This window comes from Triticum aestivum, chromosome 3A (genome assembly GCF_018294505.1).
Source record: "Triticum aestivum cultivar Chinese Spring chromosome 3A, IWGSC CS RefSeq v2.1, whole genome shotgun sequence".
Taxonomy (NCBI): Eukaryota; Viridiplantae; Streptophyta; class Magnoliopsida; order Poales; family Poaceae; genus Triticum; species Triticum aestivum.
This window is the reverse complement of record NC_057800.1, coordinates 538,661,063-538,673,167: the sequence shown is the minus strand read 5'-3', so window position 1 is coordinate 538,673,167 and position 12,105 is coordinate 538,661,063.

Sequence of the window (12,105 nt, the reverse complement as noted above, 5' to 3'; positions counted from 1 at the left end):
CGCCCGGCGCCAGCTGCCCGCTTTCATGCCGCTGCGCATTGACGCCAGCTCGGAGCAGACGCGACTTCTCACTAGTGCCGGCCGTGTGAGCGCCGCCCACTGCACGCCCACTAAACACGCCTCCTCACCGCATTCAACCGGTTTCAGACTACCCTGCCTACCTTCATTGAATCCGCGCGTGTGTCGAGAAACTTACTCTGACCACATGTCCGTCCGCCAGCTAGCCAACATTAAACACAATGTCGATTGGTTCGTCGTATCCGCCCGCTATTTAAACGAGGTCAGACGTCGGGCAAGAACTGCACCACACCTTCACTCCCTATCTCCTCCTTGCACCATATTCTGCACACTCTCCATGGCATCCGGCGAGCAGGAAGAGGGGTTCTACGGCATAAAAGTCGGCTGGGTGGCCCGCTGAGCCAGCCTGATACAAGCTATGCAACTCGCTGCTCCATCTCCCTCGTCGCCCCTGGCCGTCAGTACCATGGGCAAGGCTGCATGCGGGTAAGCGTAAGAGCAAGCCGCCGCTCCAAGATGGCCCCTGGTGCAGCAACTCGCCACTCCAAGCCAGCTCGCAGAGGAGTGGCTAGTTGCTCCATGCCGGCACGCAGGGAGTACGGTGGCACGGGCACCGTGGATGCTGTGGAGGAGCCGGAGACCACGGAGGCGGAAGCCACGGAGGGTAGCCATGTCGCAGGAATGGAGATCCACCGCGACCGGCATTAGACTAGGTGATTAGTTCAAGTATGTCCCATACTATATATATACCTCCTGAGTCGGACCAGTTTCGCTTTTAGTTGAAATATGTCTGAAATGCAATGAATTTCGTCCGGTTTATATGAAATCCACCGTGTTAGCATGAATTTCGTCCGGTTAGTTTAAACAGTGGTTGAAATTTATGCGGCTAGCATCGGATGTCCGCCTCCTACATTCTTATCCGTGGACGGATGCCGGAGCAAATTTACGGGTCAGTATTGGAGATGCCTTAAATAGCCTAATATGAGATCAAAATCAATAAAATCCTCACCATCGAGAGTACCAATCAGTCGAAGAACACCATGCATTGATGGGTGTTGATACCCCTCTCCCCACCTGCACCTCCACTTATGTGGTTCACCCAGCTAGGGCTCGCCCGCGGTTTGGTTGCACAATCCGAGTTAACGTTGGAGGACGCGCTCTTCTCCGTGATCACCTGTGGCAGAACCAAGAACTGGCCGACCTGGCTGTCATGGCAGCCGTTTTGGCTGCCATGGCAGCTGTTTCCGCGGCTGGCGGTTTTGCCTGAACCCCTTGCTGTCTGATCTGGGACGCTAACACACTGAAGGCCTGAAGCAGCATGTGTGCCTGATAATACGCATATTACGTGCCAATGTGTGCACACAAGTTGGCTACGTCAAATAAAATAGCATCGTCCGTACCTCGCAGTGGCTCATCAATAGCATCTCGTTCGGTCCCTGTACGGATGAGGAGATCACATCATAAAAGAGACGAAAAAACTTTGTCATGTGCACTGTCCAGATCAACAGTTACTAGTAGATGTTTTGTTAGCACAGGGCACCAAAGTCCAAACCATCGCAGTGGATATAATTATCGCGTACGTCCAACCAGATGGCAACAAGCAAAGCTAGCGCGAGCACATCGAAGACGCATCGCCGTCGCTGAGGTCGCCGGGGATTCTTTAAACCTCGACCGTTTATACTTACCACGATCAAGCGTGAAGCCAAACAGTGTTCTCGATAACGCATCGCGTTAGCTATCACACCTGTGATTGCCAAATTATTGGCGCTAGTAGGCCAGGGGCGCATGCAGCAAACGATGGGTGATATCGATAGCGATTTGATGGCGGAATGACTTTGGGATCGCCGTCGACGGAGCTTAGATTTGATACCGGTTAATCCATGGCCGTAAGCGTCACATGAACGAGTGAATGATTCGGTGGAATAAAAAGGAAGCTAGTCACAACAATTTTGACAGGACAAGGGGTACACTGATAGCTGGCCAAAGTTGCACTTGCTGCTGTACCCTGTGCGTCTGAACCAATCAGCCTTGGCGCTCTCCGCCAAAGGAGGAACAAACAAATCTAGCTCGAATCAAATCCACTCAACTGAGTGAGCACTAACGAGCAACTAAAGCTTCAGAGAGGACAGGGCTACATGGTTACTGCACCACTCAGTAGCAGAGCCAGCTGGACGTATGTATAGATCGAGATGCAGATCAGATATACGTTCTGTGAGATGAAAATCATAATTAACCACCTGTTTCTCTGCACCACACAAGTCATGCAGATACATGCATGCCGCGTCAAGTCCTAACCGGAATAAATATCACCATCCTTGTGCGATCATCCATCCACTCAATATCAAACCATTAGCTAGTCACTCCTAGCTAGTGCTAAAGGCTTATGCTTGACTCATGCATTTAGATAGTGCGAACGCGGATGCTTCATTGGCCCCCGCCAGTTGCCAAATCAGGATGAAGTGTGAGGAAGTGGAATACTAGCTCATAAAGTCAGCCTTTTGTTTGCGCACTAGGAGTAGATCGATGTTCTTTCCTTGGGTAGGGCCTTCAGTACGAACAACTGTTTATTAGCCAGATTCATAGTCCCTGATGCGGTGTCGTTCAGATTTCAGACAGCATAGCTCCCACTGTTCCAAGTGCTGGGCATCAAAACCTTGATCCAGTTGCAGTTGGCGATAAGAACCTGTTTCTTTTACAACCACGGGTCGATGAGCACCTTGCGGAACAATTCGAATTCCTCACTCTAGACGCGTCATGTCTCGCTCGCTCACTCTTTTTTTGCCAGGAAATCTCACTCACTCACTCACTCACACCTAGAATAGCTTTTTTCGATAAAGGACATTGAATTGAATCGATACATCGAGGTCATCACACCTAGACTAGCTAGGTCAATCGATCAACCCGATCAACTTCTCCCCTTGTTCTTCTTAGTGAACTTCTCCACTTGCTGAGCATGTCTCTGTGCAAACACGACACAAGAAATCGAGTGCTAGCTAGAACTCACGGAATAATTGAGCCGTTGGACCGATGCAATCATTCCAGGAACAATATCGCAGACCCGTAAAGATATTTCACTCAATAACTATCGTGGAACCCACCGTGAAAATAGAGAAAAAAAAGTAGAAGGAATACACAAGATAAACAAAAGATGTGTGATATAGCTCTTCTCTCTATTAGAGTAGGATTTTTTACAAGTGATTGCCACAGAACTAGTTAAGGGTTTCAACGGTGCAAAAGTTCTCAAAAATTCTGAAAAAAATACTGAACCAACACAGGTATAATATATATAATATGATCCAACGGAGGGATTAAAAAAATACGACTGTATGTGTCCTGGACAAAAAAACAAATAATTAAGTATATATTTATGTCACAGTGAGCTGAAATGCTTATTATTTTTGCCGAGGACACATAGATGCATATTTTGACAATCCCTCCGTTGGATCATCTTATTACATTAGAGAGATGCTCCCATATTTATTTCATATTTTTTGATAACTATTAAACCGATAAAAGTTTAGCGATCCTTAACTAGTTATGTAACAAGCTATGATAGACACAGTTTTACCTGTATATATGTACAATCATGGCATATTGTGTGTATGTAGACGGCTTGCCAATCATGCCAGAGTAAAAGTCCACTACCTTTTGGCTTGGAAAATGGAAATAAACCCTGGTGGAGTCGATTTCCTAACACCCCCGATGGACTGTCACTCGCCGTATGTCCAACCCCGATAAAACTCCCAAAAACCATTCTACAGAAAAAGGCTGGAGAAAGGGTACTTGCATATTATGCATGTGTTACACAGATCGCCTCGTTAAAAATGTTGCGTTAGATAACTTCAAGAAAACTCAAACAAGGGGACAAAAGTGCAATCATGTCATTTGGTAATTGAAATTTCTCTCCCTGAATGCAACATTTCTCTAAGTCTTCTCATTCAAATTCCTCGAGCATTTCTTCGAATGTGACTATCTATGCCGTAATTTAGGGTTTATGTATGCAGTACTATGCATTTCATCTTCGAAAGTGACTTAGTGAAAAGATAGCTTTAGTGAGTACATCTGCTAGATTTTCACATGAGTACTATGCAGTACTTTTAGGCCGTTCATCCATTTGCAATTCATGAGCATAAGAGAACTCAGGGCCGACATGTTTCATGAGTCGATATTCATATAGCCCGTTCGGACGTGTGTAACACATGCTTCATTACCTTTCTGGATTATTGCTGGTACCTTCTGGGCATCCAACCCACATGCTGTTTACATGCGATATTCCATTCTCCAAAGCTGTGTGCACTTTGGTGATGCTCTCTACACATTGCCACTTTCTCTATGTGGTCACTAAATCCGTTTTATTGTTTTATGGGAATATGTACTTTCTCCCAATATATGTATTTTCTAAGCACATGAGCTGGACGTATGCAAATCATACATGTGATGAGTATTTGCATATCCCATCCCTAGATCTGAGGCGCAAATAGATCATAGGAGAACAAGCATTCACAACATGGCACTGAGATTTGTTAATGAGGTTCACCAACAGGGTTACTCCGGGCATGACTACGGTCACTTGAAAGTGCAACTATCCCTAGGTGGTTTTGATAATTCCTAACAACATACAGCTCATTAAGCTAATACTATTTCAAGATTAATATCTCAGGAAAGCTCAATGATTGGCATGACATGTATGAGAAAAGTGGACCCCTCAAAATGCTAAGGACAAAAGGATTGGCTCAAGCTCAAAGCTCAAGACTCTACATTTTCTATATTGGTGATCCAAGAACACATTGAGTCTATAAGAAAAGTCAATACTATTAAGGAGGGATGAGGTGTTGCTTAATGAGGCTCTTGCTCCAAGTGCTTAGTAATATGGTCAAAATCCCTCAACTACTTTCTCACATCCACATATGACCTAAACCAAAAGTCAAACTCAGCCCCACCGATTCTTTCTATCCGGCGCCACCGAGTTCAGATGTCATAGCCACTGCCACAAACCCTAGGCAAATCGGTCTCACCGATAGGGATCTCGGTCTCACCGAGATGGGATTGTAATTTCTCTATTTTCCTTTGTAACTTTTCGGTCCCACCAAGATGAGCGATCGGTCCCACCGGGATTGCAATGTAAACTCTCTGTTTCCCTTTCGTAACATTTCGGTCCCACCGAGTTTACCTGACCAACTCTCTGGTTAGATTATTACCAAAATCGGCCTCACCGAGTTTGTGTAATCGGTCTCACCGATATTATGTTATGCCCTAATCCTAACCATATCGGTCTTACCGAGTTGCATGTCGGTCCCGCCGAAACTCCTAACAGTCACTATCTTTGCTGAATCGGTCCGACCGAGTTTATCAATTCGGTCCCACTGAGATTGCCAAGTTGTGTGTAACGGTTAGATTTTGTGTGGAGGCTATATATACCCCTCCACCACCTCTTCATTCATGGAGAGAGCCATAAGAATAAACCTACACTTCCAACTTACTTTTTCTGAGAGAGAACCACCTACACTTGTGCTGAGGCCAAGATATTCCATTCTTACCATATGAATCTTGATCTCTAACCTTCCCCAAGTTGCTTTCCACTCAAATCTTCTTTCCACCAAATCCATATCCCGTGAGATGGAGTTGAGAGTTGGGGAGACTATCATTTGAAGCACAAGAGCAAGGAGTTCATCATCAACACACCATTTGTTACTTCTTGGAGAGTGGTGTCTCCTAGATTGGCTAGGTGTCACTTGGAAGCCTCCGACAAGATTGTGGAGTTGAACCAAGGAGTTTGTAAGGGCAAGGAGATCGCCTACTTCGTGAAGATCTACCGCTAGTGGGGCAAGTCCTTCGTGGGCGACGGCCATGGTGGGATAGACAAGGTTGCTTCTTCGTGGACCCTTTGTGGGTGGATCCCTCCGTGGACTCGCGCAGCCGTTACCCTTCGTGGGTTGAAGTCTCCATCAACGTGGATGTACAATAGCACCACCTATGGGAACCACGACAAAAACATTCGTGTCTCCTATTGCGTTTGAATCCTCCAAACCCTTCTCTTTACATTCTTGCAAGTTGCATGCTTTACTTTCCGCTGCTCATATATTCTTTGCATGCTTGCTGGAATTGTGTTAAGATTGCTTGACTTGTCGAAAGTTGCTAAAATCTGCCAAGAACTAAAATTGGGAAAATGATATGTTTTTATTCGGTCAAGTAGTCTAATCACCCCCCTCTAGACATACTTTCGATCCTACAAGTGGTATCAGAGCTTTAGTCTCCATTTGCTTTGATTTCCATAGCTTTTGGTAGTCATAGCCTTGGTTTCACAATCTAGGAGAGTATGGCGTCTAGCGAGGGAAACTTCCACCGTAGAGGTCCTTACTTTGGTGGTACTAATTTTGCTAGTTGGAAGCATAAGATGAAAATGCATATTCTTGGACATAACCCCGCCATATGTGCTATTGTGTGTATTGGCTTGCAAGGTGAATTCTTTGATGGGAAAGAACCGAACTGTGAAGCTATCGCGGAAGAGTTGAAGATGCTGCAATACAATGCTCAAGCTTGTGTTATCCTCTTCAACGGATTGTGCCCCGAAGAATTCAATAAAATCAGCCGTCTTGAGAATGCAAAGGAAATTTGGGATACTTTGATTGATATGCATGAAGGTACCGACTCCGTCAAGGAATCCAAGTTGGATGTGCTTCAAAGTCAGCTTGACAAGTTCAAAATGAAGGATGGTGAAGGTGTCGCTGAAATGTACTCTAGGCTTGCTCTGATCACAAATGAGATTGATGGCTTAGGAAGTGAAGAGATGACCGACAAATTCATCATCAAGAAGGTCCTAAGAACTTTGGACAGAAAATATGATACTGTATGCACATTGATCCAAATGATGCCCAATTACAAAGATCTCAAGCCAACGGAAGTCATTGGAGAATTGTTGCTCATGAGATGTCACTCAAGGATAAGGAGGAGCTCCATAACAAGTCAAGTGGTGCTTACAAAGCCTCATGTGAAGCTCCCACATCATCAAGTGAGAAACAAACCTTCAATGAAGAATTGAGCCTAATGGTGAAGAACTTCAACAAGTTCTACAAGAGTAGAAGCAAAGAGAGAAGTTCCAAGTCAAGGTCCTACAATGACAAAAGATCTTCTAGTCGAGAGCGGAATTGCTACAATTGTGGAAGACTCGGACACTATTCCAATGAGTGTACGACACCCTACAAGAGAAGAGAAGTTCTCCAAAAAGAAGAAGTGGAAGAGAAGAATCACCATCAATAGAGAGAAGGTGTAGAGATGATCGTTATGAACGAAGAACATCCCGGAGAAGCAAAGATTCGGAAAGGAAGGACAAGTCATCAAGGAGCTACACAAAACGAAGACATCAAGCTCATGTTGGTGAATGGGTATCCGGCTCCGACTCTGACAATCACTCCGAGAGAAGCTATCACTCCGACTCCGAATATACTCAAGATGAAGGTGTTGCCGGTCTAGCACTTGTGTCAACCAACTCCTATGACATATTTGATGCACCAAATGAAGGACTTGGAATATGCTCCATGGCTAAAGGACCAAAGGTATCACACCCCGAGTATGTTGATTTCAATAGTGATGAAGATGACTTGTTAGGTGATGATGATTTACTTGTTGACAACTCTAGTGATGAATACTATGATGAAACGTCAATTAATCATGCTAATCAAGATAAAACAAATGACAATGATAAGGAGAAGATTGAGTTTATAATTAAAGAACTAAACACTCTTAAGTTAGCTCATGAAACTATCTTAGGAGATCATCGAGAACTTTTAAGGACTCATGAGAAACTACGTTTTGAAAAGCTCAACCTTGAGCAAGAGCATGAGTTCTTAAAGGCAATCAATGATGATCTTCGCAAGAAAAGTTCTTCTTACATTGCCAAGCGTTTACTCTTATCCACTTACATGCCTCAAGTCAAGTCTTGTAACAAGAACAAGAAAGATTCTTCTTCTAGTAGTAACAATAATCATGCTAAATCTAATGTTGTTGCTTCTAGTAGTTCTCTTGATTCCACTAATGATTCTCTTAGCCAAGTTACACTTTAGCAAGAAAATAGCTTATTGAAGGGAATTATAGAGAAAGGTGTTTACAAGAGCCTTGCCGGGAGTAAGCAATTCGAGGAAATTGTACGCAAGCAAGGAAGGCACCGGAAGAACCAAGGTGTTGGTTTTGAATGAAAGTTCAATACCAATGGAGTTGAGTGGGAAGAAGATCAATACCCCAAGACGAAGTTTGTTCCTCAACAAGAGAAGTATGATCCTACTTCCTTCAAAGGGACACAAGCTCAAGATGATCTTCCACCACAAGACCACAAGCAAAAAGGCAAGGATAAGCTTCAAGAGGAAATTGATGCATTTGAAGAAGCACCCAAGGCCTTGGTCAAGTGGGTTCCCAAGACTACATCAAGTTCTACTTCATCAAGTACGACTACAACTCCAAGGATTCCCATCAAGATGATGTGGATCCCGAAGAAGAAGAACTAGAGAGTTCTTGAGGGTGACTCCGCCAACATACTTCACTCTTATCATTTTGGCAAGAACAAGTGCAATCAACTTCCACATCTTGCACTAGTTCAAGGAGTCACAAACCCTCTTGTTGGTAAGACAAGGGACAAGGTAACCTAATGCTTTCATAGACATCATCTTGTGTGTGCATCACTCTATGTCTATGGATATCCTTGTTTGTTCCTTGTGGGACTAACCCGTGTAGGTATTGAAAGTGCAACTCACTCCAAAGGATTGCTCCAAATGATCTACATCAACATTGAGCATCCACATCTTCAACACCTACATGAAGTCATCATCGACAAAACCCAAGGTTAGTTCATCCCTCTTAGGGGGGATCTCACATCTAGGGGGAGCTTTACTCTAAAATTGAGCTAAAGCAACTCTAATGGTGTGAACACAACAACGCTTTATGTAAAAATGGTAACCCCATTTGTGCTTAAACGATGAGTATGACCTATGATCAAATGTTCTCATTTGACTCCTAAGTCAATATACTCATATATAGATGACCTAGTCATCGCCAATTGCTTGATAGATGCTAGAATTGGTTGTGCATGCTTTGCCACATATTTCATTTGCCATTTTATTGTGTGAGCATGTTGGTTGCATAATTTACTCATTCGAGGACATCCACTTGTTGTTTTGATTGTTTGGTTCCTTTTTCTTTTGCCAAGTGGATGGACAAGAATGCCTAAGAACCTTCTCTAGCTATCTATGCTTTTCTCGTCTCAAACTCTATTCATGCTACATCACAAAGTTTTATCAAGTCAGATTCGAACCACTCTGTGTGGGGAGCACTCGGAGTCCCTGATTCGTCATAGACTTAAACTTCCAAAACTTCTTTGTGCGTTTCGGTCTGACCGATTCATCCATTTCGGTCATACCGAGATCACTAAGTCGATCTAGGTTTTCAATCTCGATGCAACCGATTTGAACTTTTCGGTCACACCGAGTTTCAGTAACTGCTTGTAGTTATGAATCTCGGTGCCACCGAGTTGTTCCACTCGGTCACACCGACAGGGTCAGGCTATATATATCCCTGGGCCAAAATTTGGAAAAATTTCCGAACCCCTTCGCCCGCGCTCAGCCTGCTCTGCCTCCCTAGGTCTCCGGATCGTCCTCCTCATCGCCAGCTGCCTCCCGCCGCTGGTCTCCGCCGCTGTCAACGGGAATCGTCACCGCCGTTGCCGCTGTAGCAGGTCCATCGCCGCACTTAGGGTATGGACTTGATCCTTGTGCTAATCCCCCTCTGATTCTTAGCACATTGTTTTCCCATGTATCTTGCCACAATTAAGATCACTCTATCCAGCGAAATCACTCTGTAGTTTAGTCGTCGATTGAAAATTTAGGGTTAGGTTTTCACCGAAATCATCTCGGACCAACCGAGTTGTTGAAATCGGTTCCACCGATTTGGTTAAGGCCATTGCACATGTGATTCTCGGTCTGACCGAAAATTGCAAATCAGTGTGACCGAGTTCAATACTTTGTGAAACCCTAGCAATCTCGGTGCCACCGAACTGTGACTCGGTCTGACCGAGTTCACTACTTTAGGTTCCAAAAGCTGCTTCGGTATCACCGAGTTTTCAAATCGGTAGATCCGAAATGCTTTCTGTGGAAAACTAAAACTAAGTTTTTAACTAATTCTTTTGCAAAAACCTCTGTACTTTGTGATGCTCATCCAATCTATCTCATCTATATCTATTCACAGGGTCTGCTGTTAGTGTTTGCATCATGTCAGATCAGAGTGACAGTCAAAACAAGTCTGAGGAGCAAGTTATCATGAGTGAGGACACTAGTCCCTCTAGCAGCTTTGATGAAGGAAGCAGGAGTACACCTAGCAACTTGCCTAATGCAGCCACCAGGACAAGAAAGAAGAGAACTCAGATTCTGAGGATGAGGACTATGTGGCTATTGAAGAAGAGGCCACCTCAAAGAGGAAAGTCCTGAAAAAGGAATATGGCACAACTGCTGCCACTAAGCCAGGAATGAAGCAAAAGGTTCCAGCCAAGAGAGTTCCCATGTCAAAGGCCAGAACATCCACTCAAGAGACTTTGGGATCTGCACCCAAAGAACAAGTTATGGCAGAAAAGAAAAGGAATGAAAGGGTCAAGAAGACCACTGCCAGAGTGCTTGGCAGATCTTCAATAATGAGAGATTCTGAAGAAGAGGAAGAGGATGCAGCACCAGCACCCAAAGCTCAAAAGCTTATGGGAGATGCAATTAGGGCAGGGGATGTTCCATCGAAGCCCAAAACTGCTCCTAAGACTGCTGCTCCAGCTCCAAACCCAAAACCCAAGAGGAGCACCAGGAACATCCCTGCTGAGGAGAAGAACAAGGACCCAGTGCCTCAAGCTGCTGAAGAAGACGATTCTGTTGTTTTGAGAAAGTTGAATCCCAAAATTCCAGATCACAATGATGCTCACCCAGTTATAGAGAACATGAAAATCAGGAAGGATTCAGGATTGAGGCTATGGAGAGAGTCTGATCCATATGCCACCAGGAGGAGGACTGTTGTGGACTACAGGTTCCATACAAAGGAACAACAGGACTTCTATGAGACTATCTTACTTGACAAGAAGCCCATAGTGTGTGACATGAGATGGGTTGATTGGAAATTCATTGAGGAAAATGAGGATCACTTCCCTGGTGTATATGACAACTTCAAGGCATGTGGAGTCGATGATTTTGTGGCTCAGAAGCTCACAAAGTGGAATGATGAGCTTATTATGCAGTTCTACTCCACAGCTCATTTCTACCCAGATGGAAGGATTGTCTGGATGTCTGAAGGTACGAGGTACCAGTCAACGGTTGAAGAATGGGCAAAATTGATCAATGCTCCCGAGGAGAATGAAGATGACTTGGATGTCTATGCCAAGAAGAAGAAGGATCACAACACCATGGCACATATGTACAAAGAGATCCCAGATGCAGCTCTTGAGACACATAAGTTTGGATCAGTACATTACCTTTTGTTAGGTTTGCCAATAATCAACTGGATCCTCAGGCACACTCTCTTGCCAAAGTCAGGTGATCACAAGATGATCAGAGGCCATGCAATTAACATACTTCACATATTTGATGTGCTCCAAAAGTTCAAAGTCATGAGCCTAATTGTGGAAACCTTAAGAGAACAGCTGCAGATCAGAAGAGAAGTTGTGGGTATGCCCCACAGATCGAGGAGCTAATCAACTCCAAGATGGGCACTGGCACATATCTCTTGGACAAGGAACACATGCCCATCTACCCAGACTTTGAGGACAACACTGTGGTGATGGATGAGAATGAACCATCTTCTGTGCACGCACAAGCAAAGAGGGAGAAGGCAAGGACTGAAAGGGCTGCAAAGATGCCAACCATTGATGAGGCATCTCAGTATCTTCTGAAGAGCAAGCAAGATCAGCTTGGCTACTTGATTGCCTCCACTCCGAGGATTGAGAAGGGATTGGCCACCCTGACTCAAACTAGGAGAGCTTGGAGAGGATCATGGAGCAGAAGTTCTATGATTTAGATGTGAAGGTCACTGAGATCCAGTCAGTTGTTGAGCAACTTCAGGATGAAGTGCAGG